This window comes from Nelumbo nucifera, chromosome 5 (assembly GCF_055504915.1).
Source record: "Nelumbo nucifera cultivar China Antique chromosome 5, China Antique-T2T, whole genome shotgun sequence".
Lineage (NCBI taxonomy): Eukaryota > Viridiplantae > Streptophyta > Magnoliopsida > Proteales > Nelumbonaceae > Nelumbo > Nelumbo nucifera.
Genome location: NC_142653.1, coordinates 63,340,697 through 63,365,828, shown reverse-complemented (window position 1 = coordinate 63,365,828; position 25,132 = coordinate 63,340,697). Strand labels below are relative to the sequence as shown.

The 25,132-nt window shown below is 41.1% G+C and overlaps 1 protein-coding gene across 1 annotated transcript in view; it reads right to left on the bottom strand.

Moving 5' to 3' along the window:
- Positions 1 to 298: 298 nt before the first annotated feature.
- The window catches only part of LOC104588629 (uncharacterized), a 31,019-nt gene continuing 6,185 nt past the window's right edge, over positions 299 to 25,132 (bottom strand). The window contains exon 3 of the mRNA XM_088888907.1: positions 299 to 599. The gene's annotated coding sequence lies outside the window, so the exon portion shown is untranslated. The remainder of the gene's footprint in view (positions 600 to 25,132) is intronic.

The following is a 25,132-nucleotide window of genomic DNA, read 5'->3' as shown; positions in this document are numbered from 1 at the left end:
GAATTCATATCGGCACCCACTCTACGGGTACGATTAAGGTACGGTATTAGGCTAAACCTGTTCTATCATCACCCCAAAATCCATAATTCAAACAAAAAAAACTGCCCCATTGGAATGATTGCCCAGCAGGTAGGGTAGAAATTGCCATCCCTAACAAGAACGATACCATGTTCTCATTTCTAGAATGATGATATGGCATGCCTTGTATCGGGTCATATGATATTTTAAACATTACTTCCAAATCGAGAATGTAAATGAATCGATTTTGCATTGCTTGTACAAATCTATTTTCAACCAATTTGGCCCATGGAACAATCAACTTGGATGATTTATCAATTACACAGGTTTTATGCAAACAAAGCAATTTAAGCTACAAGGGAGTTGATCCTCCAAAACGTTTTGTACAAGGTGACCCTTTGTTTAGCAAAGTTCCAATTCCATTCCTTGAAATGTTTTCACTTCTAACATTTATCATTACAAAAGGCTACAAAATTTAAAAGAGGAGAACACCTATCCTTATAGGAGCTTTTAAGAATCGTAAATCTCCAAACTCTAAACATCATTTGTACTAGCATCCAAACAACCAATGGCCAATAAACCTGCATGAAAGACAAAAGAACAAAAAAAGGAAAGTAAATCATGTCCTTTAGTGAAAATATGTCTAAAAGGAAAGGAAACAATAAAGCTCTTGCAGCAATTAAAGAAAGGAAAAAGCATTTTAAGATTGAGAAATACAAGGCAATTAAAGTTTATAACTAGAGCAGAAAAAGTATACCCAGAAGAAACGCCGGAAATCTAAACAAAGACAACTCCATGCATCCCAGGCAAGACAATATCAAATGTAACTATGCAAATGAAATGCGATATTACTACTGTTATGCTACTTTGGATTAATGTCATAAAAATCAAATCGAATTGTGAATTAGGATTACTTCTATTTTTTAGAAAGTGTCAAATATTAAAAATGAAGTACCAACCACATTTTATATATATACCAGTTTAAACTTCATAAGGTTCTGCCTGTAATATTGGACCAACCACAACACACCACATCAGCTTCATGGACGAGGTTCCAAATGTCAGTTTGACATGGTAATATGATGATTACTGGCTCAATATCCTCCAATTCACATAGAGGGTTCAACTAAACTTCCGAAAAGCAAAAAAAAAAAAAAAAGGTGACTAGAAATCACCCCCTAAGAGAGGAAGAAAAATAAACCTACTGCCAACTGCACTGCTGAACCAAAAACCATACAAGAAAAAAGCAGACCATAAACCAAGCTCTCCAACCAAAGACAGCCCAAACAATCTGTTAAGCATCAGCCCAGGCCTGAAGATGCTTCAAGGCCTAACACCAACACACAGTAGTCCAGGAAGGAGCCCAACAATATGGCTTGTTCCCGTGCACACTTTAAGCATGTATATGTTCAATGTCACATCCATGTAACTAACTCACGTGGATCCTCTTTCTTGTGTTCAGGCTCTATGTAAGCATAATGTAGGGATGCTCAATGTCCACATCCGACCACAAGATCTGCTGCAGTGATGGAGGATTGAGTTGATCAGATCAAGCTAAATCTGCACAAAATGGCAGGAGAGCTTAGAGAGATCAGAGAAACCTTATTGGTGGTGGCTTCTTCTTATGAGAATCTGTCTGCTGGCAGAGCCCAGGACAAAGAATTAGAAGGATCTAGCAAGGAAGTGATCGGCAAGCTTGATCTATACTCCCTGGAAGTCAGTCAAACTATAGTTTCTATCATACTCGGGGGGATCCCCTTCCTTGGATCTTCAAGGCTGAGCAGTAATTTGAGCTCAAAGAAATATCAAGCCACCAGTGAGTTCAGGTTGCATCCGTATATCTAGAAGGGGAAGCAGAGATATGGTACCAGTGATTCTGATGCTCCCACCCTCAAGTTAGCTGGTCCGACTTCACCAAAGCACTTTGTGTGTGATTTTGGAGCATCTGGTTTAAAAGATTACAAAGAAGATTTAGCTAAACTCAGGCAAACAAGGCTAGTCTGTGAATAAAATTGTCTTTCAAATGCCTTTCCACGAGAGCACATGGCTGGCCAAAGGAGGCCCTAATTGGATGTTTCATCGAAGGTCTCAAAGAAGATATCCGCCTGGATGTAAAGGTCCTGCAACCAACTTCTATCACGGCTACAGTTAGGCTAGCCTGTCTTCAAGAGGAGAAATTAAATTGCTTGAGACAGGCTCATTCCATTCTAAAGCCCCCTTGGCCCATTACTTAAGCCCACCCCTGCCAAAAGAACAAGGAGCATATTGGGCCAACCCCCTGGACCACCTAATCAGTCCACCATTCCATTTAAAAGACTCACTTGGGACAAGATGTAGGCCCGAAGGGAAAAGGTCCTTTGTTATAACTATGAGGAGAAATTTGGGCCCAGCCACAGGTGTAAAACCCAGCAGGCCTTGCTACTACAGACCAATGGACCTAAAGGTGAATATGGGCCGGGACCTGAGAGAATTGAACAGGGAAGATTCCACTGAAGGACTAATGTAGACCCACACCCAAAGGCTACCTGAGTTATGGGCCTACTTAAGGACCACATGGTGTTGGTGCTTATTGACAGTGGCTGCACCTTGAACTTTGTGGTCCTTGAGCTTGTCAAATATCTGGAACTGCTTGTGAAAGACACTCAATCCTTCACCAATAATGTAGCTGATGGTAACCGATCTGCACCGGTGCTTGTAAAGACATGGCTCTTCAAATGCAAAAGAATTATTTTGTTATAGACTTGTACCCACTGGAGTTCAGTGGAACAAATGTTGTTTTGGGCAATCGGCGGTTTAGCCAATCAGCCAACTAGGCCCAGTGGTGTGTAATTGCGGCAAACTTCCCATGGATTTTGTCATTGATGTCATCTCAATACATCTGAGTGGCATCACACCAATTGACACAGCATTTTAGCTTGGCCTCAGTCGATAAGCAAGGCTAACTTATGCTGATGCAAATGGGCTCTTCCCATAAAGGCCTAGCGTTGTTTTGTTTTTTTTTTCGATATATTTTGAAGGGCTACACAACGGGGGGGTAGCCCATCCCCCAACCCAGGTGCAGGCAGGATTCGATCCCAAGTCTTTGCTACAACCAGTAGGAGACCTTACCAACAAGCTGGTTGGCACCTTACATACAGACCTAGCATTGTCCACTACTGAACAGCAGGTAATTCGTAGATTGAATAATTTGGGCCAGATACTCCATGAGTACAGTAATATTTTCCAAGAACCCATGGGTTTGCCTCCCAAGAGGGAACACAACCATCACATCCCTTAGTGCCAGGTTCAGCCCCTACTACTGTATGACCAGATAGGTATCCTTTCTATCAAAAGGTGCAAGACCTTCTCGACAAGAGAATGATACAACCAAACCAAAGATTTTTTTCCAATTTCATATATGAAAAATTGTACACATTGAATTTCAAATGAAATAAAAAGCTTAGATTTTTTCAATTTGTTGTCTATCTTGTTAAATTTTTTGTTAAATTTTCATTATTATTTTTTTAAATTTTTCTTTCATTTACTTAACAAAAAAACAAAAAGTGGGCTGACCCAACACAAGCCTACTGGCTCCTCTCCTTGCAAATCGTGCCAGCACAATACAGCCCACTATAGTGTAAACAGCCTGTCAATGTAGGTCATGCTGGCCCGACACGGCCCACATTATAGCTATATCTTTGTGGGGGGCTTGTCTAGCTGCAGCCTAGCCTTTTCTGTTGTACTGTTTGGCTTTCTCTAATAAAATTTCTACTTTACCTTTTGAAAAGAAAAAAGAGAGAGATGTTCTTCTGCTCTTTATCCTATTGCTAAATTTGTGTTCTATGATTCAATGTCTTCTTTTCTTGTGCTCATTTACTTCTTCCTTGTCTCAAATTCAGCTTCCTAAGAACATCCAAGAAACCTTGAGCAAACCAATGTAAAGTGGGTGTTTATTATAAAACATAGACCTAATGGCATGGTTAACAGATACAAATTAGGTTGGTGGCAATGGAATTCACTCAAACTTGTGGAGTTGACTATTAGGAGATGTTTCCTCCAGTGGATAAAACGAATTCCATCATAGTTGGTTCTCTCATTGATTACAAATATGTCAAGGCCCTTACACCCAATGGATGTTAATAAATGCCTTTTGTTACATGGAAAGCTGAAGGAAGAAGATCATATGTCAATGCCACTTGGAATCATGATATTAGATGATCAGAATAAAGCATGCAAACTTAAAAAGGCCATATATTGATTAAAGCAGTCTCCAAGAGCTTGGTTGGAAAAGATTAGTGGTGTCATCAGAAGTGAGCTTTGTAAGAAGCCAAGCTGACCACTTTATGTGAAGAAAACCACCAACTCAACTACTATATTGTTGGTGTATGTTGATGACATTGTGATTACACGAAACTACAATGAAGAAGTTCAGCAAGTGAAGAAGTTCCTAGTCAAGTGGTTTGAAATCAAGGATTTAGGAAACCTCAAGTACTTCCTTGGTATCAAGGTGGAACTCCAAAGCTGAAATTTTTATTTTTTAGAGAATAATGTGCTTGATCTTTTTTTTTTATAATAAAAAATTCATTAAGGATTCATTAAATCAGTAAAGATAATCAACTGTTACAAGCTTCCCTAGTGGAGGCACGAGGTGTAACCTCACTCATAAAGAAAAAACAACACCAGAATTACAATTGAGCCCAATACAACCGATCCCTAGTTACCCTTTGCTTAGCTAATGAATTAGCTAGAGCATTTGCCTCCCTCCCCACCCATTGTATAATCAAACTCATCTGCTGTGTTAACCATCTGAACTTCTTCATTTCGTCTCGATAGCACCATATCACTGGATCCAGGTCTTTTAGCTAGCCAACCACCACCTTGGAGTCCCCTTCAATCACCAGATTTTCCAAGTTCATATCTTTTGCAATCTGAACACCTTCTAAGACTGCAAACAGTTCAGCCCTTGAAGAGTCTTGATTCCCCACCGGTCCTGAAAAAAGTGCTACTAGATCCCTTCCCTATCTCTTATGACTCCAATTCCAGAAAGACTTGGATTGCCTTGACTACTCCCATCAAAATTTAAATTCAAGAAACCTTCATTGGGAGGTGCCCATATCAACCTTGCTTTTAACCTTTTGTACTGAGCTAGAAGCCACTAACAACAAATTCCTCCAAATATCATCAAAGGAGAATTGTCTAAACAAATCCAAAGTTAATAGCCATGTATAATTGTAGTCAATACACAGTCCATAATTTCTTCTTTGCTTCTCTGTTTCTCTTGGAAAATTCTAGCATTTCTTTCCTCCCATAATGTCCAAATCACTATTGCTCTAGTGCATCTCTACATTATTCTTCCCCTTCTCTTTGACCAGACAAAGGTAGATAGATTAAATAACATCTTAATCTCCATTGGCATGTTCCACCTACATCCAAACAAAGAGAAAAACCAGTCCCAAATATCTGTAGCAAAGGAATAGGAGATTAGTAAGTGGTAACAAGATTCACCATCAGATTTACATAGAGTGCACCAATTCGGGGAAATACACAAAAAAAGGCCTCTTCTTTTACAAGTAATCTAGAGTGTTAACTTTCCCATAAGCCACTTCCAACAAAAAGCCTTAATTTTAGGAGGAATCAGTTGAGACCAACACTTCCTTAGCAAGAAAGGAAAGAGGAATTAGGGACTGGCAAAGAGCATTAAAAAAAGAGGCCCTTAGAATTTGGGCACCAAACCCTTGTATCCAGTTCAGGGGGCTCTAAGCAAACTCTTTCAAGAAGCAACAATAGCTCTAACAAACAAGTGACTTTCATCGCTCAATCCCCTTCAAAACCCAAAATCCCAATTACGACCCAAAGGTAAAATAGGAGAGGTTAAAAAATTTGAGGAAATGAGAGAGGGACGCTATGAATTGGTTTCCAAGGTGCTAGTCTGATGTGATACACCAGCATCCCAACCACTCTCCAACCTCCCATGAAGACTATCCACCACTTCATGCCACAAGCTTTCCCTCTCTAATGGTCATCTCCATAACAGCTTCCCTAATAGAGCCATATTCTTCTTTCTCACATTCCCAATTCCTAAACCACCTTCTTTCTTACTTTTACACACAATCTCCCACTTAATCAAATGGTCTTTTTCAGACTCACCCGCCTCCCAAAGAAAACCCTACATAATCCCCGCTTCCCTTGGTTGAATCCTAGTGACAAAGTTCAGACCAGTGATATTCTTAGGTTCGAAATAATGAATAGAAATAAATATTGGAGAAAGATTAGGAGAAAGAAGAGAAGAGAAGAGGAGAAGAAGAGAAAACAAAGTCTGGTTTGAACTTGAGAGATCTCTCTCTAGTTGGTCAGTTCTATTTATAGCTTTCTAAAACATTGCACGAAGTCTATTGTGCCCTCAATTAAGTGTGGGACACATCACTTAACTTATGATCTACTTGTAACTACATCAGCATATAAAACAATAAATTGACTATACTACCCCTCAATAGCCGACTTTAACACTCCCCCTCATGCTGGTAAGTATATGTCATATAGTTCCAGCTTGTTACATATGTAGTCCACTGTTCCCCGACTCAACCCATTGATTTCCTGTATTCACATATGTTGTGTTTATCACTCCACTAAGCACCTTCTCTCTTACAAAGTGACAATCAACTTCTATATGCTTCGTTCTTTCATGAAACACAGGATTGGAAGAAATATGAACTACAATTTGGTTATCCAAGAAACGTGCAATACCCTGTAGTGGACCTTCTGTCAGATATGGAACCAGTCCAGTCAACATCAGTGTATCCTTCTATTTCAAGGCTCCCTTCACTCTTATATAACAAACCATGACCTGGAGCCCCCTTCAAGTACTGTAAAATCCTTAGCACTGCATCCTAATGTGGGATTCGAGGATTTTGCATAAACTGACTCACTACACTTACTACAAACGAAATGTCAGGCCGAGTGATGGTTAGGTAGTTCAACTTACCTACTAACCTTCTATACCTTCCAAGATCTTCAAACTCCTCACCCACATCACTACTCAACTTGACAATCGGTTCCATGGGTGTTTCAGCTAGTTTGGCACCTAATAGCCCCGTCTCCTCTAGCAGATCAATAACATATTTCCTTTGACACAAATTAATGCCATGTTTAGATCTTACTACCTCTATCCCTAAGAAGTATCTTAATTTTCCAAGGTCCTTTGTTTGGAAGTGATCATGCAAGAAGGTCTTTAACCTATCAATTCCTAACCTGTCGCTGCCAGTGACAACAATGTCATCTACATATACTACTAATAAAGTCTTTCCAGCACTAGACTCACAACTGAATACAGAATGGTCAACCTGACACTGTTTCATGCCAAATTTCTTAACCACCTCACTAAATTTGCCAAACCATGCACGATGAGACTAATTAAGCCCATAAATAGCCTTCTTCAGTCTACACACCTTACCATCCTCCCCCTAAGCAACAAACCCTGGTGGTTGTTCCATATATACTTCCTCAAGGAGGTCACCATGTAAAAATGCATTCTTGATGTCAAGCTGAAACAAAGGCCAATCATGCATAGCAACAAGGGAGATCAAAACACGAACAGAGCCAATCTTGGCAACTAAGGAGAAGGTGTTTGTATAACCAACCGGGCTTTCAACCGCTCAACACTCCCATCAAGTAAAAACTTAATAGTGTACACCCAACAACATGCTTACCAGGTGGAAGAGTGGTTAAGTTCCCACGTATGATTATGAGCTAGGGTCAACAGTTCTTCCTCCATTGCTTGGTGCCACCCTGGAGAAGCAAGTGCTTCCTAGACATCCGTAAGAACAAAAATAGAGGACAATAGGGAAACAAACTAGCGATGGGAAGCAAAAAGGTGAGATATGGAGACATAATTAGAAATGGGATGAAAAGTGCAACTGCGTTTACCTTTCCGCAAACCGATAGGGAGATCAAAGTTAGAAATAGGGGTTAAGGCTGGTGGATTTGTTGACTGTGACGAAGCTAGAGGAGCTGGTACATGACGATGCATATACACAAGTCAAATTGGTGGTCGTTCAACAGAAAGTGGCACTGGAGACGAACACTTGGTCACAACTGAAACAAGAGGAATAGGGTCCTCCATGAGAACCGGAAGTGGAGGTGGAGGAAGAACAGAGGCATTTGACCTAGAAAAAAATAAGAACGTAGTGTGTACATGTTTAGAATTAGTACAGGTTCTGTACAAGGGTGTGTATCCCCTTTATCCAGGTATGTGTTGTGTTTAGAATTGGTGTGTGAAGTGTGGAGTTTATACCAATATACTTCTTCTTGGATTGTTTTTTTTGGACTGTTTATGTACTACAAGAAGCCCTTCAGTAGTATGTACATGCTTTTAGAAGTAGTGTGTGGAGTTTTGTGGCTTAATCGTGACTATTAGAAATAGTACTGGCGTGAGGACTGGTCTTGTGCACTTGCAATTTTTGTTTTGACTTGCAGACTTGCCTTTGAAAGTGGCGAATGATGATTCTGCATCATTTGGGGTTACATCGACCCATGGTACAGCAGGTATTGGAACTGAAAGCATGATGTTTCCTATGCCGATTACTCCTTTAAATGGTTTGAACTACCTGGAGTGGGCCAAAGGTGTAAAACTTTATGTAACAGTAAGGGGAAAAGCTGGTTACATAAATGGAAGGGTGAAAGAACCCAAGAGTGGGACTGTTGAACATGATCGATGGGACCAAGAAAATAGTATGGTGATGTTTTGGCTTCTTGTAGCCATGGAATCTGATGTGAAAAAGAATTTTATGTGGGTAGATACTGCAAATGAGATATGGGAACGGACCAAAACCACCTATTATGAGCAAAGGCACTTTACTACGATTTACCAGTTACAAACTGAATCCTCAACTTGTAAACAGGGAAACCGCAACTTATCAGCCTATTATTCAGCTCTTACCTCAATTTGGAAGGAATTGGACCACTATCAAGCTACAGAATGGAAACATGAGGATGATGCTAGAGCCTATAAGAAGCTGGTTTCACAACAGCGGGTTTTCGCCTTCTTGTTGGGACTAAACCCCATATATGAACCCCTTAAGAGTTCAGATTTTAGGAAGTAAGGAGTTGCCTTCAATTCAAGAGGTGTATGTCGTTGTTCAGTTTGAGGAAAGTAGGCGGAGTGTGATGATTACAATTGAGGGGGAGCAACAAGTAGCATTAGTTGCAATGGGTGGAAATAATATGAGAAGGAAAAATGATTCCAGGAAAGCCGATGATAAGGATAAGTTGTTTTGCACCCACTGCCGTCGTTCAAGACATACACGTGACACATGTTGGGGCTCCATGGGAGACCAAAATGGGTTGTAAAGAACCAAGAACAAGGTAAGGTACAGAGCCAGAAGAAGCCTAATACAACATACAACGCAGCAAATGTGGTAACCCAAGAAACTTAGTCTGTTGGGGTGCCAACTAATACTACTCGAGAACACTTCATTGGTTTTGACCCCAAGGAAGACATTATGAACTCCTTATAGTCCCTTGGAATCATATGGTAGGGCCTTGTGCCAGATGGACAGATCAGCCACTAGTAACCCTTCTACTTCATTTGCGTCTAAATCAAGTAATGCAGCTCCTGCCTTCCATGTCTCCACAGCCACTAATTCCCCTTGGATCATTGACACAGGGGCTTCTAATCACATGACCGGTAAGCCAAACCCAATTCAGTTCTTATAAACTTTTGTCAGGAAGGGATAAGGTGAGACTTGCATGTCCCTCAGCTTCCTATCAACCTTCTTTCTATTAGTAGCATCACAAATTCATTAAACTGTAGTATAACCTTTTTTCCTAATTCATGTATTTTTCAGGACCTAACTTCTGGGAGGAAGATTGGTAGAGGAAGCTTAGTGGATGGTCTCTACACTTTCGACAACAAGGCTGGTTTCTTGGTGTCATCTTCAGAGTCTCATAGTCGGTCAAATAAGGGTCAAATTGTTTTGTGGCATAATAGTAGAAACCACTATCTGCTGATTCGGTCAAGCTTCTTGTGAAAGGAAGAGGAGAAAGTTGTAGATTTCAGCAATAGAAAGAGAAAAGGGAAGGAGAAGGTCAACTAGGATTGTGTATCACTTCCCTAGCCGCCAATCCCTCATTCTATTTATATTTAACTTAAATATGAGATATTACAAAGATGCCCTTAGTAGGGTGGCAACTCAAACTAAATAGTTACAACCCTTTTAAAAATAAAAACTAATGGGCCCAAGGCCCAACAACTTCTTAATTTAAAAGAAAATAAACTAAACACAAATCGACCCACTCAACAACACAAATCGGTGGCCCCACTCAACACTCCCCCTCAAGTTGGGAGTAGATGTCACACATTCCCAACTTGCGTAGATCATGCTCCAGCTTATTCTTTGCAACGCCTTTTGTGAGAACATCAACAAGCTACAGATTAGAAGAAATGTATGGAAGACAAACTTCTCTAGAAGTTGCCCTTTCTCTGATAAAATGTCTATCTACTTCAATGTGCTTAGTTTGGTCATACTGGACTGTATTATGGGCAATATTAATTGCTGCCTGGTTATTGCAGTATAGCATCATAGGTTCTTCTGCCTGTACACTGATCTCTTCTAACAGAGAACGGATTCAGAGAAGTTCTGAAACTCCATGTGCCATGGCCCTATATTCGGCTTCTACACTTGATCTTGACACAACTGTTTGTTTTTTACTCTTCCATGAGACTAGGTTACCCCCAACTAGGGTGCACACTCCTGAAGTTGATCTTCTGTCATCAAGGCATCCTGCCCAATCCACATCTGTATAAGACTCTAGCTTCAACTGTCCATGATCAGTAAACAATATGCCTCTGCCTGGATGTCCCTTCAAATAAGCAAGGATCCTGTCAACTGCCTTCCAGTGCTGGTCTCGTGGAGCATGCATGTATTGACTCACTACACTTACTGCATAGGAGATGTCTAGTCTTGTCATACACAAGTATAATAGCCGACCCACAAGTCTTTGGTATCTCCCAAGGTCCTTCACTGGTTCACCTTCTGATGCACTAGTTCTATGGTTTTGGTCAATGGGGGTGCTAGCTGCCTTTGTTCCAAGCTTCCCCGTCTCTTGGAGAAGGTCCAAGACATATTTCCTTTGAGAGATAAAAAATCCATGTTTCGATCATGCAACTTCGGTGCCTAAGAAGTATCTCAGTTCTCCAAGATCCTTAATCTCAAATTCCTTATGCAGGTTCCTCTTCAGACTATCAATCTCACTCAGATCATTCCTAGTGACAACAATATCATCCACATAAACAATTAGGATTGACACCAAAGATCCCCTACGCTTCACAAACAAGGTGTGATCAGATTGAGTTTGAGTGTAGCCAAAAACAATCAGGGCCTTTCTGAATCTGTCAAACCATGCTCTGGGAGATTGTTTCAAGCCATATAGTGACTTCTTCAGCTTGCATACCTTTCCCTTTTCAGCATCATCATAAAAACCAGCTAGAAGATCCATATACACCTCTTCTTGTAGATCCCCATTTAGGAAAGCATTCTTCACATCTAGTTGAAACAAGGGCCAAGAGTATGAGGCAGCAAGAGAAAGGAGTATCCGAACAGAGGTCATCTTTGCAACTGGCGCAAATGTCTCTAGATAATCAATGCCATAGGTCTGTGTGTACCCTTTTGCAACAAGTCTTGCCTTGTACCTCTCTATACTTCCATCTGCCTTATACTTTACTGTGTAAACCCATCTGCATCCAATTGTCTCCTTGCCTTCTAGTAGGTCCACAATCTCCCATGTCAGATTCTTAATCAAAGCCTCCATCTCTTCCTGCATAGCTGTCTTCCACTCAAGTTTGGAGAGAGCCTTACTAACACCCTTGGGTATAGACACCGAATCAAGAGAAGAGAGAAAAACACGGTAGGAAGGAGAAAGTCCACTGTAGGATAAGTATTGTGAAATACAATGAGCAGTGCACTTTCTCTTCCCTTTTCTAAGAGCAATAGGGAGATCAAGGTTATCTGTAACATTGTTAGTAGGACCAATGGGAACTGAATTAGTAGTGGGATCAAGAGGAATACTTGAATCCGTATCAGCCGAATTTGGAGTCTCCAAGGGATCGACAGGAAGTGGTGTGAGTTTTGCTGTAGTGGAATCAACCGCCTTATGAAGTCTCTACCGTGAGTAATGCTGTGAGACGGAACGCAAAGGAGGTGGCAAGGTAGGTGACATCGGGTGGTGGTCAAGCATAGGAGTAGACACAGGGATTGGAACTGGGAGAGGGATAGATTGTTAACTTACTTCCCCAAAACACTCCCCTTGAGAAGGATTCCTTGAGAAGTACGTAGATTCAAAAAAGGTAATGTCTATAGTAACAAACCGGTTCCCAGAGACTGGATCATAGCAACGGTACCCTTTCTGAGTCTGCATATCCAAGGAAGACACATTTCTTTGCCTTGGGATCAAGCTTCGAACGGTAAGGACCAAGGATATGCGCAAAGAAGACACACCCAAACACCCTTAGAGGAATATGAAACGTCTCCCCCGGAGGAAAAAGAAGGCTGAATGGAGTGCTGAATCCAAGTATATGAGAAGGCACCCTGTTAATCAGAGAACTGCATCACCCCAAAACAAACTGGAACGGTAGTTGTGATCATCATGCTTCTTGCCGTCTCAACAATGTGTCTGTTCTTCCTCTCTGCAACACCATTTTGCTGTGGACTGACTGTAGGAGCAACTACTCTGATGGACAACACCATACTCCAATAGGTATGAGGCAAGATGTCTCTCAAAATATTTCCTAGTATTGTCAGATATGAACATCTTTATTCTCGTTCCAAACTGTGTTAGTACCATCTGGTGGAATTGCCTCACCAAGGATGGTACTTCATCGCGGGATTTCATCAGGTAAATCCAGGAATATCTAGAGAAATCATCCACAAATAGGAGAAAATAGCGATAGCCGCCCATAGAGGAAACATGATAAAGGCCCCACACATCTGAATGAATAACATCAAAAGGAGAAGAACATCTTTTATTACTAGGTTTAAAAGAGTGTCTACAATGCTTTCCAAGTTCACAACCTTCACACTTCAAACTTGACAGACTTATAGACTCGAACCGTTTTGGAAACAAAGAACTCAAAGAAGAAAAAGACAAATGACCCAGACGATTATGCCAAAGTATAATCTGATCCACAGGTTTTGACTCACTGTCCTTGCAAACATGATGACTTTGGTGAAGAGGAAGAGCATCCAGGAGGTAGATTCCATTCACTTCACGACCACTCCCAATCGTCCTCTTTGAATCCAGATCCTGCAAAATACAGCGTCTAGGAGAAAAAATTACTGAGCAGTTCAGATTCTTAGTCAAACTACTAACAGATAATAAATTTGTGCTCAATCTTGGCACATGGAGGACAGAGGGTAAACAAATGGAATCATTAATCTTGACAGATCCCTTCCCAGCAATAGGAACATGGGATCCATCAACTGTGGAGACCCTATCTCTGCCAGAACAGAGCTGGTAAGAGGAGAAAATAGTGGAGCAATGGGTCATGTGCTCTGAGGCTCCAGAGTCTATAATCCAAGGAGATCTCTCCTTACCTGAAGCAGAAACATAGTTTGCAGTGACATGTGAACTACTTGTGTGGGCAAAGGAGGTAGAGTGAGCTCCACTTGTGCTACTTGTACCTTGTTGTCCGCTTGCGGCTGAACTGGAACTAGCTGTATCCCTCTGATTCATAAGTAACCCAAACCTTTCAAGCTCGGTCCTTACTGCAGCAGCTGCAACGGATTCCAAAGCAGCTGTAGTAGGGGGGGGGGGGGGGGTCGGAGTGTCACCAGTAACTGCGATGTGCGCATTTCCTTTCTTATTCTTCAATCTGGTCGGCACAAGATGTGGGTGAAGCTTCCAACAAGTATCTCTTGTATGCTTAGGCTTCTTACAGTAGTCACAGACTAAGTCCCTTTTGTCTTCCTTCTTGTTTTCATTGCCATTATGTTTAGATTTCACAGCACTTACCATAGCGGACTGATCAGAAATGAGATTCTTCATCATTACATCCCTCCTGCACTCCTCTCCTGACACAGGCATATGCTTGGAAGAGAGTGACACTGTCCCTGGAAAGAAGATGCTTTCATGCAATGTCATACTCAGGGTTAAGGCCAGCAAGGAATTCGAACACCCTATACTTCTCTAAGTGTCTTTGATAGGTAGTTGCATCCTTGGTGGTTTCCCAAGCAAAAGTCTCTAGATGGTCGATCTCCTGCCACAGGGTCTTAAGGACTGAAAAATAGGCTGCAACAGATTTATCTCCCTACCTTGTAGCAATAATCTGATTTCTCAGTTAATAAGCCCTAGCAACATTCTCCCTTTGTGAATATGTTTCTGCAACCCCATCCCATATCTCCTTAGTAGTATTTGCCCATAAAAAATTTTTACTTATATGTGGCAACATGGAATTACACAACATGTCATTACCATATAATTTTCCTGCACCCACTAGGAGTTGCCAGTTTTAGGTTTCAACTCTTCACCAGTAATATACCCCAATTTTCCACGAGACCCAATGGCCATCTTTACAGATTGGGACCATTCCAAGTAGTTTGTACCATCCAACCTAATTGTAGTAATGGTCCTAGCTCCGAAGGGGTCTCCAGCACCTCCTCCCACAGGTCCCATTTCATTCCCGGGCTTATATTCAACTTTGTATCACTCCATGCTTCTCAAAAGGGTATAGAAAATAAATAAAAATGCAGCAAGAACAAACAAAACACCTTCTGGAACCAACGACACTTCTTTGGTGTCCTGGACTTTCTTCCCACGAAAGATTCCTTTTCTGTGGGATGGGAAAAGAGAGAGAAAAAGCAACCGCCCTCTTTAGAAGCCTCCAAACCACGTGGGACTTGAATTCCCCTTATAAAAAACTCCAAGGAACCCTAAAAAGTTAGGGCGCCACTACCTAGGTCAAAATTGAAGAGTCCAACAAAAACACGACTCTTCCTCTTTCTTCAATTTTTCCTGATTCTGATGAGAAACCCTAGACCAGCTACAGGGCATACAAATCCATCAAGAAAATCCAAAACTAGGCTTACCTGAGAGCTTCGATCAGCCTCTTAAATCTCCATGCAGTCAGCCGATCTAGGGCTGCATGAGAGAATCACTTCCAGAACCTTCAACCTGCTCTGATACCAAGTAGAAACCATTATCTGCTAATTCGGTCAAGCTTCTTGTGAAAGGAAGAGGAGAAAGTTGTAGATTTCAGCAATAGAAAGAGAAAAGGGAAGGAAGGAGAAGGTCAACTAGGATTGTGTATCATTTCCCTAGCCGCCAACCCCTCATTCTATTTATATTTAACTTAAATATGAGATATTACAAAGATGCCCTCAGTAAGGCGGCAACTCAAACTAAATAGTTACAACCCTTTTAAAAATAAAAACTAATGGGCCCAAGGCCCAACAACTTCTTAATTTAAAAGAAAATAAACTAAACACAAATCGGCCCACTCAACAACACAAATCGGTGGCCCCACTCAACAATAATCAATTAGGTCATGTGTCTTTTGTAATAATAAAGACTTTGTTTCTGTTTTTATTTAAGTCCTGTTCAGTGTCAGATTTCCATTGTCAAACGTGCCAGAGTAAGCAATGTAGAACAATATTTTCTTCAAGTAATAAAAGACCAAGTTTCCCTTTCCATATTGTGTATTATGATGTGTGGGGGCCTACTACCATAACTTCGGAGGGTGGGTATAAGTACTTTATCACATTAATTGATGATTTCTCCTATTATACATAGGTTTTTCCCATGTGTAGCAAAGACGAAGTCCCAAAGATCGTAAGAGATTTCTGAAGGATGGTGTTTACACTGTTCCATGTGGAAGTTCAGATTTTTCAATCCGACAATGCGAAGGAATATTTCCATGGTGAGTTAAATGAATTCTTTGCTTCCCATGGATCGACTCATAGAAGCTCATGTGCAAGAACACCACAACAAAACGGTATTGCAGAAAGAAAGAATAGACACCTCCTTGAGGTAGCCCGAGGGATAATGTTACATATGAATGTTCCCAAACGATTTAGTAGTCGATGTAGACTACAATCAGTCTTGAATTAAAAAGAAAAAAGGATGAAAAATTGAATAAAAGAGAAGAGAGGAAGAGAAGAGGTACACGAAGAGAGTTTCAGAAAAGAGAGAGGGAAGGTTATGATTTCTGCCAACCCCACTCTTAGTATTTATATAACTATTGGCTAACTGTAAAAGGGCTGAATTGCCCTTATTGTTTACATGGCAAATAGAATAAGAAATAACTAATAATAAAGCTTAAATAACGAACAGAAATAACTACCAACTAACACTGTCATATCTAACAAAAATATTGTTGCCATACGAACACTGTGGGGACCATATCAGTGTTCTCTACACTCCCCCTCAAGTTGGGAATAGATATTTGTCATTCCCAACTTGCATAGATTTGTCTCTAACTTCTTCCTTGGAACAGCCTTGGTGAGAAGATCTACAAGTTGCATGCTGGAGGTGATATACGGAAAACACTTCTTGAGATGAAACCCTTTCTTTTGACAAAATGTCAGTCTACTTCAATATGCTTAGTTTTGCCATGCTGTACTGGATTATGAGCTATATTAATAGTAGCCTGATTATCACAATACAACATTAAGGGCTTCTCATAAGCAATACCCAACTCCTCAAATAGCGATTTCAACCATAGGATTTCAGCCACACCATTAGCCATGGACCTGTATTCAGCTTCTGCACTAGAACGAGAAACAACACCTTGCTTCTTACTCCTCCAGGAGACCAAGTTACCTCCTACAAAAGCACAATATCCAGAGGTAGACCTTCTATCATCAACACTCCCAGCCCAATCAACATCTATATAAACCTCTATCTTCATGTGATTATTATTCTTGAATAGTATACCTCTACCTGGGCACCTCTTCAAATATGCTAATATCCTCTCAACTGCAAGTGAATAGTCCTAGGAGAGTGCATATACTGACTGACAACACTGACCACATAACTGATGTCCGGTCGTGTGAGACAAAGATAGTGGAGTTTTCCAACTAACCGTTGGAACATAGCTTTATCTTCAAGTGGCTCTCCACCCTCTGCACTGATCTTGTGATTCTGTTCAATAGGTGTATCTGCAGGCTTAACACCTAACTTTCCAATTTCTAAAAACAAATCTAGAACATACTTTCTTTGAGAAACAAAAATCCCATGTTTAGATCTAGCTACCTTAATACCCAAGAAGTATCGTAGCTCTCCCAGATCTTTCACCTCAAATTCTTGATGGAGTTGTTTGAGAAACTCAATCTCACCGTTATCATTCCCTATCACTACAATATCATCCACATAAACAGCAAGAAAGGTCAAGGAAGAGTCCACTCTCTTAATGAACAATGTATGGTCTGGCTGGGCCTGTACATAGCCGAATCTTTCAAGGGCTTGTCTGAATCTATCAAACCAAGCTTTGGGGGACTGTTTGAGTCCATACAAGGCTTTCTTCAACCGGCAAACCTTCTTTCCTGTTTCTACATCATAAAATCCAGGAGACAACTGCATGTAAACTTCTTCCTACAAATCTCCATTGAGGAAGGCATTTTTAACATCCATCTGGAACAAGGGCCAAGAGTAACTGGCTGCAAGAGACAATAAAACTCTAATAGTGGTCATCTTTGCTACTGGAGCAAAAGTCTCCAAGTAGTCTATACCATAAGTCTGAGTAAATCCCTTTGCAACTAATCGAGCCTTATACCTTTCAATGGAACCATCAGCATTATGTTTCATAGTAAATACCCATCTACATCCAACCGGTTTCTTCCCTTTAGGCTGGTCAACTAGCTCCCAAGTATTATTCCTCATAAGAGCATCCATTTCAACCTTCATTGCATCTTTCCAATCAACAACTGACAAGGCCTCCTACACTGTTTTGGGGATAGGAATATCAGCAATAGATGTGAGGAAGGACTTGTAAGAGGGGGACAAGTGATCATAGGACAAGAACTGGGAAATGCAGTGGGTTGTGAATGTGGTGCAACGCCGTTTGCCTTTACGGAATGCAATGGGAAGGTCAAGGTCATCCAAAGGAGGTAAAAGCTCAACAGTGGAAGGTATCTTAATGGAACCTGGATCTGATAAAGGAACTATAGTACCCGGATCTGGATCCGCAGAGGAATTGGGGCTGGCCTGGACTGTTGATGACCGAAATCAACCTGCCTCCACCGCTTGTGATAGACTCTCAAATCCCGGCACCTCTGACACCCCTCCACATTACATCCCTCATCACTTAGTGGAACAGGTAAAGGAACTTCTGATGAGTTAACCCCACACTTACTACTCTCCCCCTGAGGAGAAACCCTAGGATAATAAGGTACATCTTCGAAGAAAGTGACATCTATAGAGACAAATCTTCTCCCAGAAGTGGGTTCTTAGCAGCAATATCCCTTTTGAGTTTGTGCATAACCGAGAAAAATACATTTGGAGGCCTTAGGATCAAATTTGGAATGATGAAGTCCAAGAATCTAAACAAAGCAAGTACAACCAAAGGTTTTAAGGGGAACAGTAAACAAGTCTTTATCAAGATATAAGAGGGTAAATAGAGGCTTCTTGTCAAGAACCCGTAAAGGAACTCGGTTAATGAGATACACTACTGTAAGAATAGCATCTCCCCAGAAACGAATAGGCACATTGGAGTTAAACATGATGCTTCTGGCCACCTCCAATATGTGCCTATTCTTCCTCTCAGCAACCCCATTCTGCTATGGTGTACGAGGACAAGTACTTTGGTGGATGATCCTATGGTCAAGCAAATAAGAGGCTAATTGGTTAGCAAAGTATTCTTTCGCATTATCGAATCTGAAGATTTTGATTTTGACCCCAAATTGGGTTAAAATCATCTGACGAAAGATCTGGGTCAAAGCAGGAACCTCATCTCGAGAACGCATAAGGTAAACCCAATAAAAACGAGTATAGTCATCAACAAACAACAAGAAATATCTGTACCCCCCCCCCATAGCAGTGATGTGATAAGGACCCCAAACATCGGTATGCACAATATCAAAGGGATTATTACTTTTTTATTACTCAATGAATAAGATGTTCTACAATGCTTTGCAAGCTCACAACTCTCACATCTCAAACTGGACATCTGAACAGACTCAAATAAATCAGGAAACAAACTCTTCAAAGACCGAAAAGATAAATGACCCAACCGATTATGCCAAAGCATAACCTGACTAACAAACTGAGAAACAAAAGACTTCCTATCTCCACTATCTTCCCAATGTGAACTCTCTCCAAGCAGATAGATCCCATTCATCTCACGGCCAGTCCCAATCACCTTCCTTGTCTCCAAGTCCTGAAAAACACATCGGTTAGGGAAAAAAGTTATTGAACAATTTTGATGTTTTGTAATGCTACTGACTGAAAGCAAATTAGTATTAAGCTTATGAACATGCAGAACTGAAGATAAGGAGATGGCATTAGACAACTTGATGTCTCCCTTGCTAGAAATGGGAACAAGGGAACTATCAGCAATGGACACTTTATCTCTTCCAGAAGATAAGTGATAGGTAGTGAACAGTGACAGCAAGCCAGTCATATGGTCAGATGCACCTGAGTCTATTACCCAACAATGTTCAGTGTTACCTGGAGCTGAAGCATGATAAGCTGAGGCCCAAGTACCTGAATGAGCAAAAGCTAATGTGGGAGCTGATGGCGGCTGAGATGATTGAGTTGAATTGCCAACTTCCTTTTCCAACTGAGTCAGGGCAGCCCAGACAGCAGCTAGGGTGTCTAGAGGTGTGCCTTTTGTGCCCGATGAGGAGGCACAATCAATATTAATAGCCATATTAGCATTACCCCTTTTGTTCCTGAGTTTTGTTGGGACTAAATGAGGGTGCAACTTCCAACAGGTGTCTTTAGTATGCCTGGGTTTCTTGCAATGTTCACATACTAGATCCCGCTTGTCTTCCTTCTTTATATCCCTCTCTGTATCACCCCCAGACTTAGGTTTGATTGCTGTCAAGGCTGGTGGAAAGGGCTGATGCTGCATCATAACTTTTCTCCTAGTCTCTTCACTATGCACTAAGGAGTAGGCTTGTGATAGGGTCACACTGTCTTTTGTCAGTAGTTGTTGTCTCACAATCATACTCAGTATTCAGACCAGCTAGGAACTCAAAAACCCTATTAGTCTCAACCTACTTTCTATGAGTCTGTGCATCCTTCTGGCTTTCCCACTCAAGTGTTTCTAGGTGGTCAATTTCATGCCACAAAGATTTCAGTGTAAAGAAGTAAACCGAGACTAGTTTTTCTCCTTACTTAAGGTTGTTAACCTCACATTTCAGTTCATAAGCCCTATCAACATTAAGGGGTTGGGAGTAGGTCTCTTTCATGACATCCCAGATTACCTTAACTGCTTTCGCCCACAAATAGTTCTGGCTGATATGATATGTGGCTGCATAGAGTTGCACAACCATGTCATAACCAAATAGTTCTCCTGAACTCATTTGGTATAGGTTCGGTCCTCCTTAGTTGGTTCTTTCACATCTCCCAACAAGTAGCTCAGTTTTCCCCTACCCCCAATGGCCATCATGGCCGATTGAGCCCATTCTAGGTAGTTTGATCCATCAAACTTAACTGTTGTAATCTGAAAGGTATTCTCAGACATGTTACCAGAATTGCTAGTCCCAAAAACACCTTCCCCTTGACTCTTGAACTCCATTCTTGATCAAGAATTAATAAAAAACCCTTTTTTAATTACTGTAATAGGAGAAACAGCACCCAAACAACTGATAACAGCTGGAATAGGTCTTCCAAAGAACACAGAAAACAAAATTCTGAATGAAACCAGTTCAAATTCTGATCTGAAACAAATAACAGTTCTGAATTTTAGGGTTTTCTCTCAAAACCCTAAAGAAAACACAAAGATTTTCCAGCCGCACCTCGCAGACTAAACCAAGATGATCTTTTCTAAAGTGAATCACAAGAAAAAAGCTTACTTTATTAAAAAATCTCTGACCGCCACCTTCTGGTTGATGCAAAACCCTAATCTTGAGGATCCAAAGCTTCTTCTGATTCTTCCTGACTATTGGAACTCTCCCAGGCTTCTACAATCTCTTTAGTAGAAGCCGCACACTACCAGTAACCTCCAAGAATCAGCCGATCTTCCTTCCTTGTTGAAAACTTCCAAACCTAGGAGGTTCTCATGCAGTCGGCCTAATCAGACTAGCATAAGAGCTCCTAGGTCGGCTTTGATACCAAGTAGTCGATCTAGACTACAATCAGTCTTGAATTAAAATGAAAAAAGGATGAAAATTTGAATAGAAGAAGAAGAGAAGAGAGGAAGAGAAAAGGTACACAAAGAGAGTTTCAGAAAAGAGAGGGAAGGTTATGATTTCTGCCGACCCACTCTTGGTATTTATATAACTATTGGCTAACTGTAAAAGGGCTGAATTGCCCTTACTGCTTACATGGCAAATAGAATAAGAAACAACTAATAATAAAGCTGAAATAACAAACTGAAATAACTACCAACTAACACTATCATATCTAACAGAAATATTGCTGTCATACGAACATTGTGGGGTCCACATCAGTGTTCTCTACAGATTTTGGGTTGATGTTATACTTGTTGCTGCTTATGTCATAAACCGCATGCCCTCTAGAGTGTTAAACTACAAGGTCCCTCATCAGTTATTGTTTCCTCAGTCTCCTCTTTTTCCATTCCCATGAGGGTGTTTGGTTGCCATGCTTTTGTCCATGACTTGTCCCTGTCCCGTGGTAAGTTGGATCCTCGATCTATTCCATGTGTCTTTCTGGGGTATCCCTCCTCGCAAAAGGGTTACTGATGCTTTGATCCCGTTGGCCATAAGTTCTTTCTCTCCATGGATGTCTCCTTTTTTGAGTCTGAATCGTTTTTCCCTACCTCTCCTCAGGGGGAGAGTAATGTGGAAGAGGAGAAGCAAGCCCAGGTTCGTCAAGTCTCCCTTCCTTCTATTCTGGATCTCGCTCCTTTTCGTGTCTTCCAACGTCAACGTCGTAGAGATCAGCAAGGTGACAAAGATGTGGAGCCACCAAACATTGAGCAACCAACACTACCTGATTCCCAGGAGGTAAGTCCAACACCTATTGATCCCATAGCCCCCCGTTTCGGTTGTGGATGACCTTGACATTCCTATTTCTCATAGAAAGGGGGTCAGGTCATGCACTACCAAACACCCCATTACTTAGTATGTGTCATATGACCACATTTCCCCCTCTCACCGTGCCTTCCTATCTACAGTTGATAGTACTCCTATACCCAAAAACGTGGCAAAAGCTTTAAAATACCCTGAATGGACAGATGCTATAAAGGAGGAGATCAATGCCCTCCACAAGAATCAAACATGGGAGTTGGTGGATCTTCCAACAGGGAAAGACCCAGTGGGGTGTTTGTAGTGAAACACAAGGCAAACAGGATAGTTGAAAGGAACAAAGCAAGGTTGGTAGCTAAGGGGTACACCCAAGTTTATGGCGTTGACTATGATAAGACATTTGCCCTAGTTAGTGTTTTAAAAGGCGTGGGAGGCGTATGCCTGGAGGTGCGCCTCCAGGCGAGGCGCTCCCAAAATGCCCTGAAGTGTATGCCAGAGGCATTGACACCTCTGAGGCGTACGCCTCAGGTGCAAGAAGCGTACGCCTCCTGTGCTTTTTTCATGAGGCATGCTAGAGGCGTACGCCTCATTCACATCTGATCTAAAAAGATAGAAAAAAAAATGAAAGGAAAGGAAAGGAAAGGAAAAGGGAAGGGAAGGAAAAAAAGAGAATAAAAAAAAAGGAGAAAAGGAAAGGAAAGGGAAGGGAAGAAAAGATAGGGGGAAAGAAAGTGGTTTGCCCCTTGCCCCTTCTTAATATAAATTTTTTTTATTAAAAATAAAGAAAAAATGAGATCCCCCCTTCCTCTTCATCTTCCTCCTAACCCCCCTCCTCTTAAGGAGGCTTACGCCTCTTGCGTTTTGAACTACGCCTCACGCCTCTAGGTAGTGGAACGCCTCGCATCACGCCTCTGCGTTTTAAAACATTGGCCCCAGTAGCCAAGATGAATTCAATACGGATTCTTCTATCATTAGCTGCAAACCTTGACTGGGAATTAAACCAACTGGGTATAAAGAATGCCTTTTTAAATGGTGATCTGGAGGAGGAGGTGTACATGGTTCAACCCCCTAGTTTCTGTGCCAAAGGAAGTGAAAGTAAGGTGTACAAACTAAGAAAGTCTCTCTATGGTCTAAAACAATCTCCTCGAACATGGTTTAGTAAATTTCATATGGCGGTTCAACAAGTAGGGTTCAAGCAATGTCAGTCTGATCACACTCCCTTTGTGAAGAGAGTCAAGAACAAGTGGCTGTGTTGATAGTGTACGTAGATGATATCATCATTATAGGAAACTAGAGCACAAAAATACAAAAGTTGAAGGAATTCCTAGCCTCTTAATTTGAAATGAAAGACCTGGCCCCCCAGTCCTTTCTTGGAATTGAGGTTGCCCGCTCAAAAAGGGGCATCTTCATCTCTCAGAGGAAGTATATCCTAGATCTGTTACAGGATATAGGCAAGTTAGGTGCAAAACCAGCTGATACCCCTATGGATGTTGACCATAAACTGGGAAATTGTGATGGTGAACCACTAAAAGATGTGAAACAATTTCAAAGACTAGTGGGAAGGTTGCTTTATTTGTCTATGACTCGCCTTGACATTGCTTACTTAGTTGGGGTCCTAAGCCAATTCATGCATTCCCCTAAAAGACATCACATGGAGGCAGGAGAGAGGATTCTTAGGTACTTGAAGAAGTATCCAGGAACAGGGTTACCATTCAACAAACATAATCATTTGAAGGTGGAAGTCTACACAGATGCTGACTAGGCAGGTATTGTGGATGATAGAAAATCCACAAGTGGGTACTGTACCTTTGTAGGAGGAAATCTAGTGACATGGAGAAGTAAGAAGCAAAGTGTAGTGACAAGGTCAAGTGCTAAAGCAAAATATAGAGCTATGGCACATGGGGTGGCTGAAGAACCTTTTAGGAGAACTTGGGGTTACTGTCCACAATCCTATGTCCCTCTACAATGACAATAAGGCAGCCATTAACATTGTTAGTAATCTAGTCCTACATGATAGGGCCAAGCACATTGAGGTGGACAAGCATTTCATAAGAGAAAAGCTGGAAAGGGAGAAATTTGCACCCCTTATGTCAAATCCAAGGAGCAACTTGCTGATGTTCTTACAAAATGACTTCCACATCTACGGCACAATCAGTTGTGTGACAAGTTGGGTATAATAGATATATTCAACCCAACTTGAGGGGGAGTGTTGTTGAGGGGTGTAGGTACACAAGGTTTGATGGAGAATGCCATGTTGTTCCAAATATTCCTGAAATGGTGTATAAAAGTATTCTTGGCCATTATCAGAGCGGAAAATCTTAATGTGTACAGCAAATTGATAGTGAACCTCAACATAAAATTTTTGAAAAATGGTAAACAATTAACTCCTTTCTTTCATAAGGTAAAGCCATGTCATCCTTAAATAATCATCAACAAAAATTACAAAGTACTTGTAACTATTATATGACACTATATTTGGACCCCAGATGTCCGAATGGATTAAAGAAAAAGGACTCGACACACGACTATCAACCCTAGGACTAAAGGGAACACGATGATGTTTCTCGAACTGACATGACTCACAATCCAAAGTAGAAAGACAACTCAATGACGGAACAAGTAACTTAAGTGCTTTGAGGGATGGATGACTAAGTCTGCAATGCCATTGAAGAGAAAGAGATCTCTGAAGGGTTGTTGTCGAACCACCTCCATCAAGGTAATTCAGTCCACCAACTTCATGCCCTCCACCAACCTTCATCCCCGTCTTGGGATCTTAAAAAATACAAGATAAAGGGTAAAATGTGATAGAGCAATTAAGAGACTTGATCAATTTACTAACAGACATAAAGTTAAAGGGAAACTTGGGAGCATGCGAAACTGAGGATAGGGATAATGAATCTATGTCAACATTACCAACACCACATATGGAAGATGTGAAACCATTAGCAAGAGTAACAGAGTGTGATGTGGAGGACTGAGAAAGGGAAGAAAACACA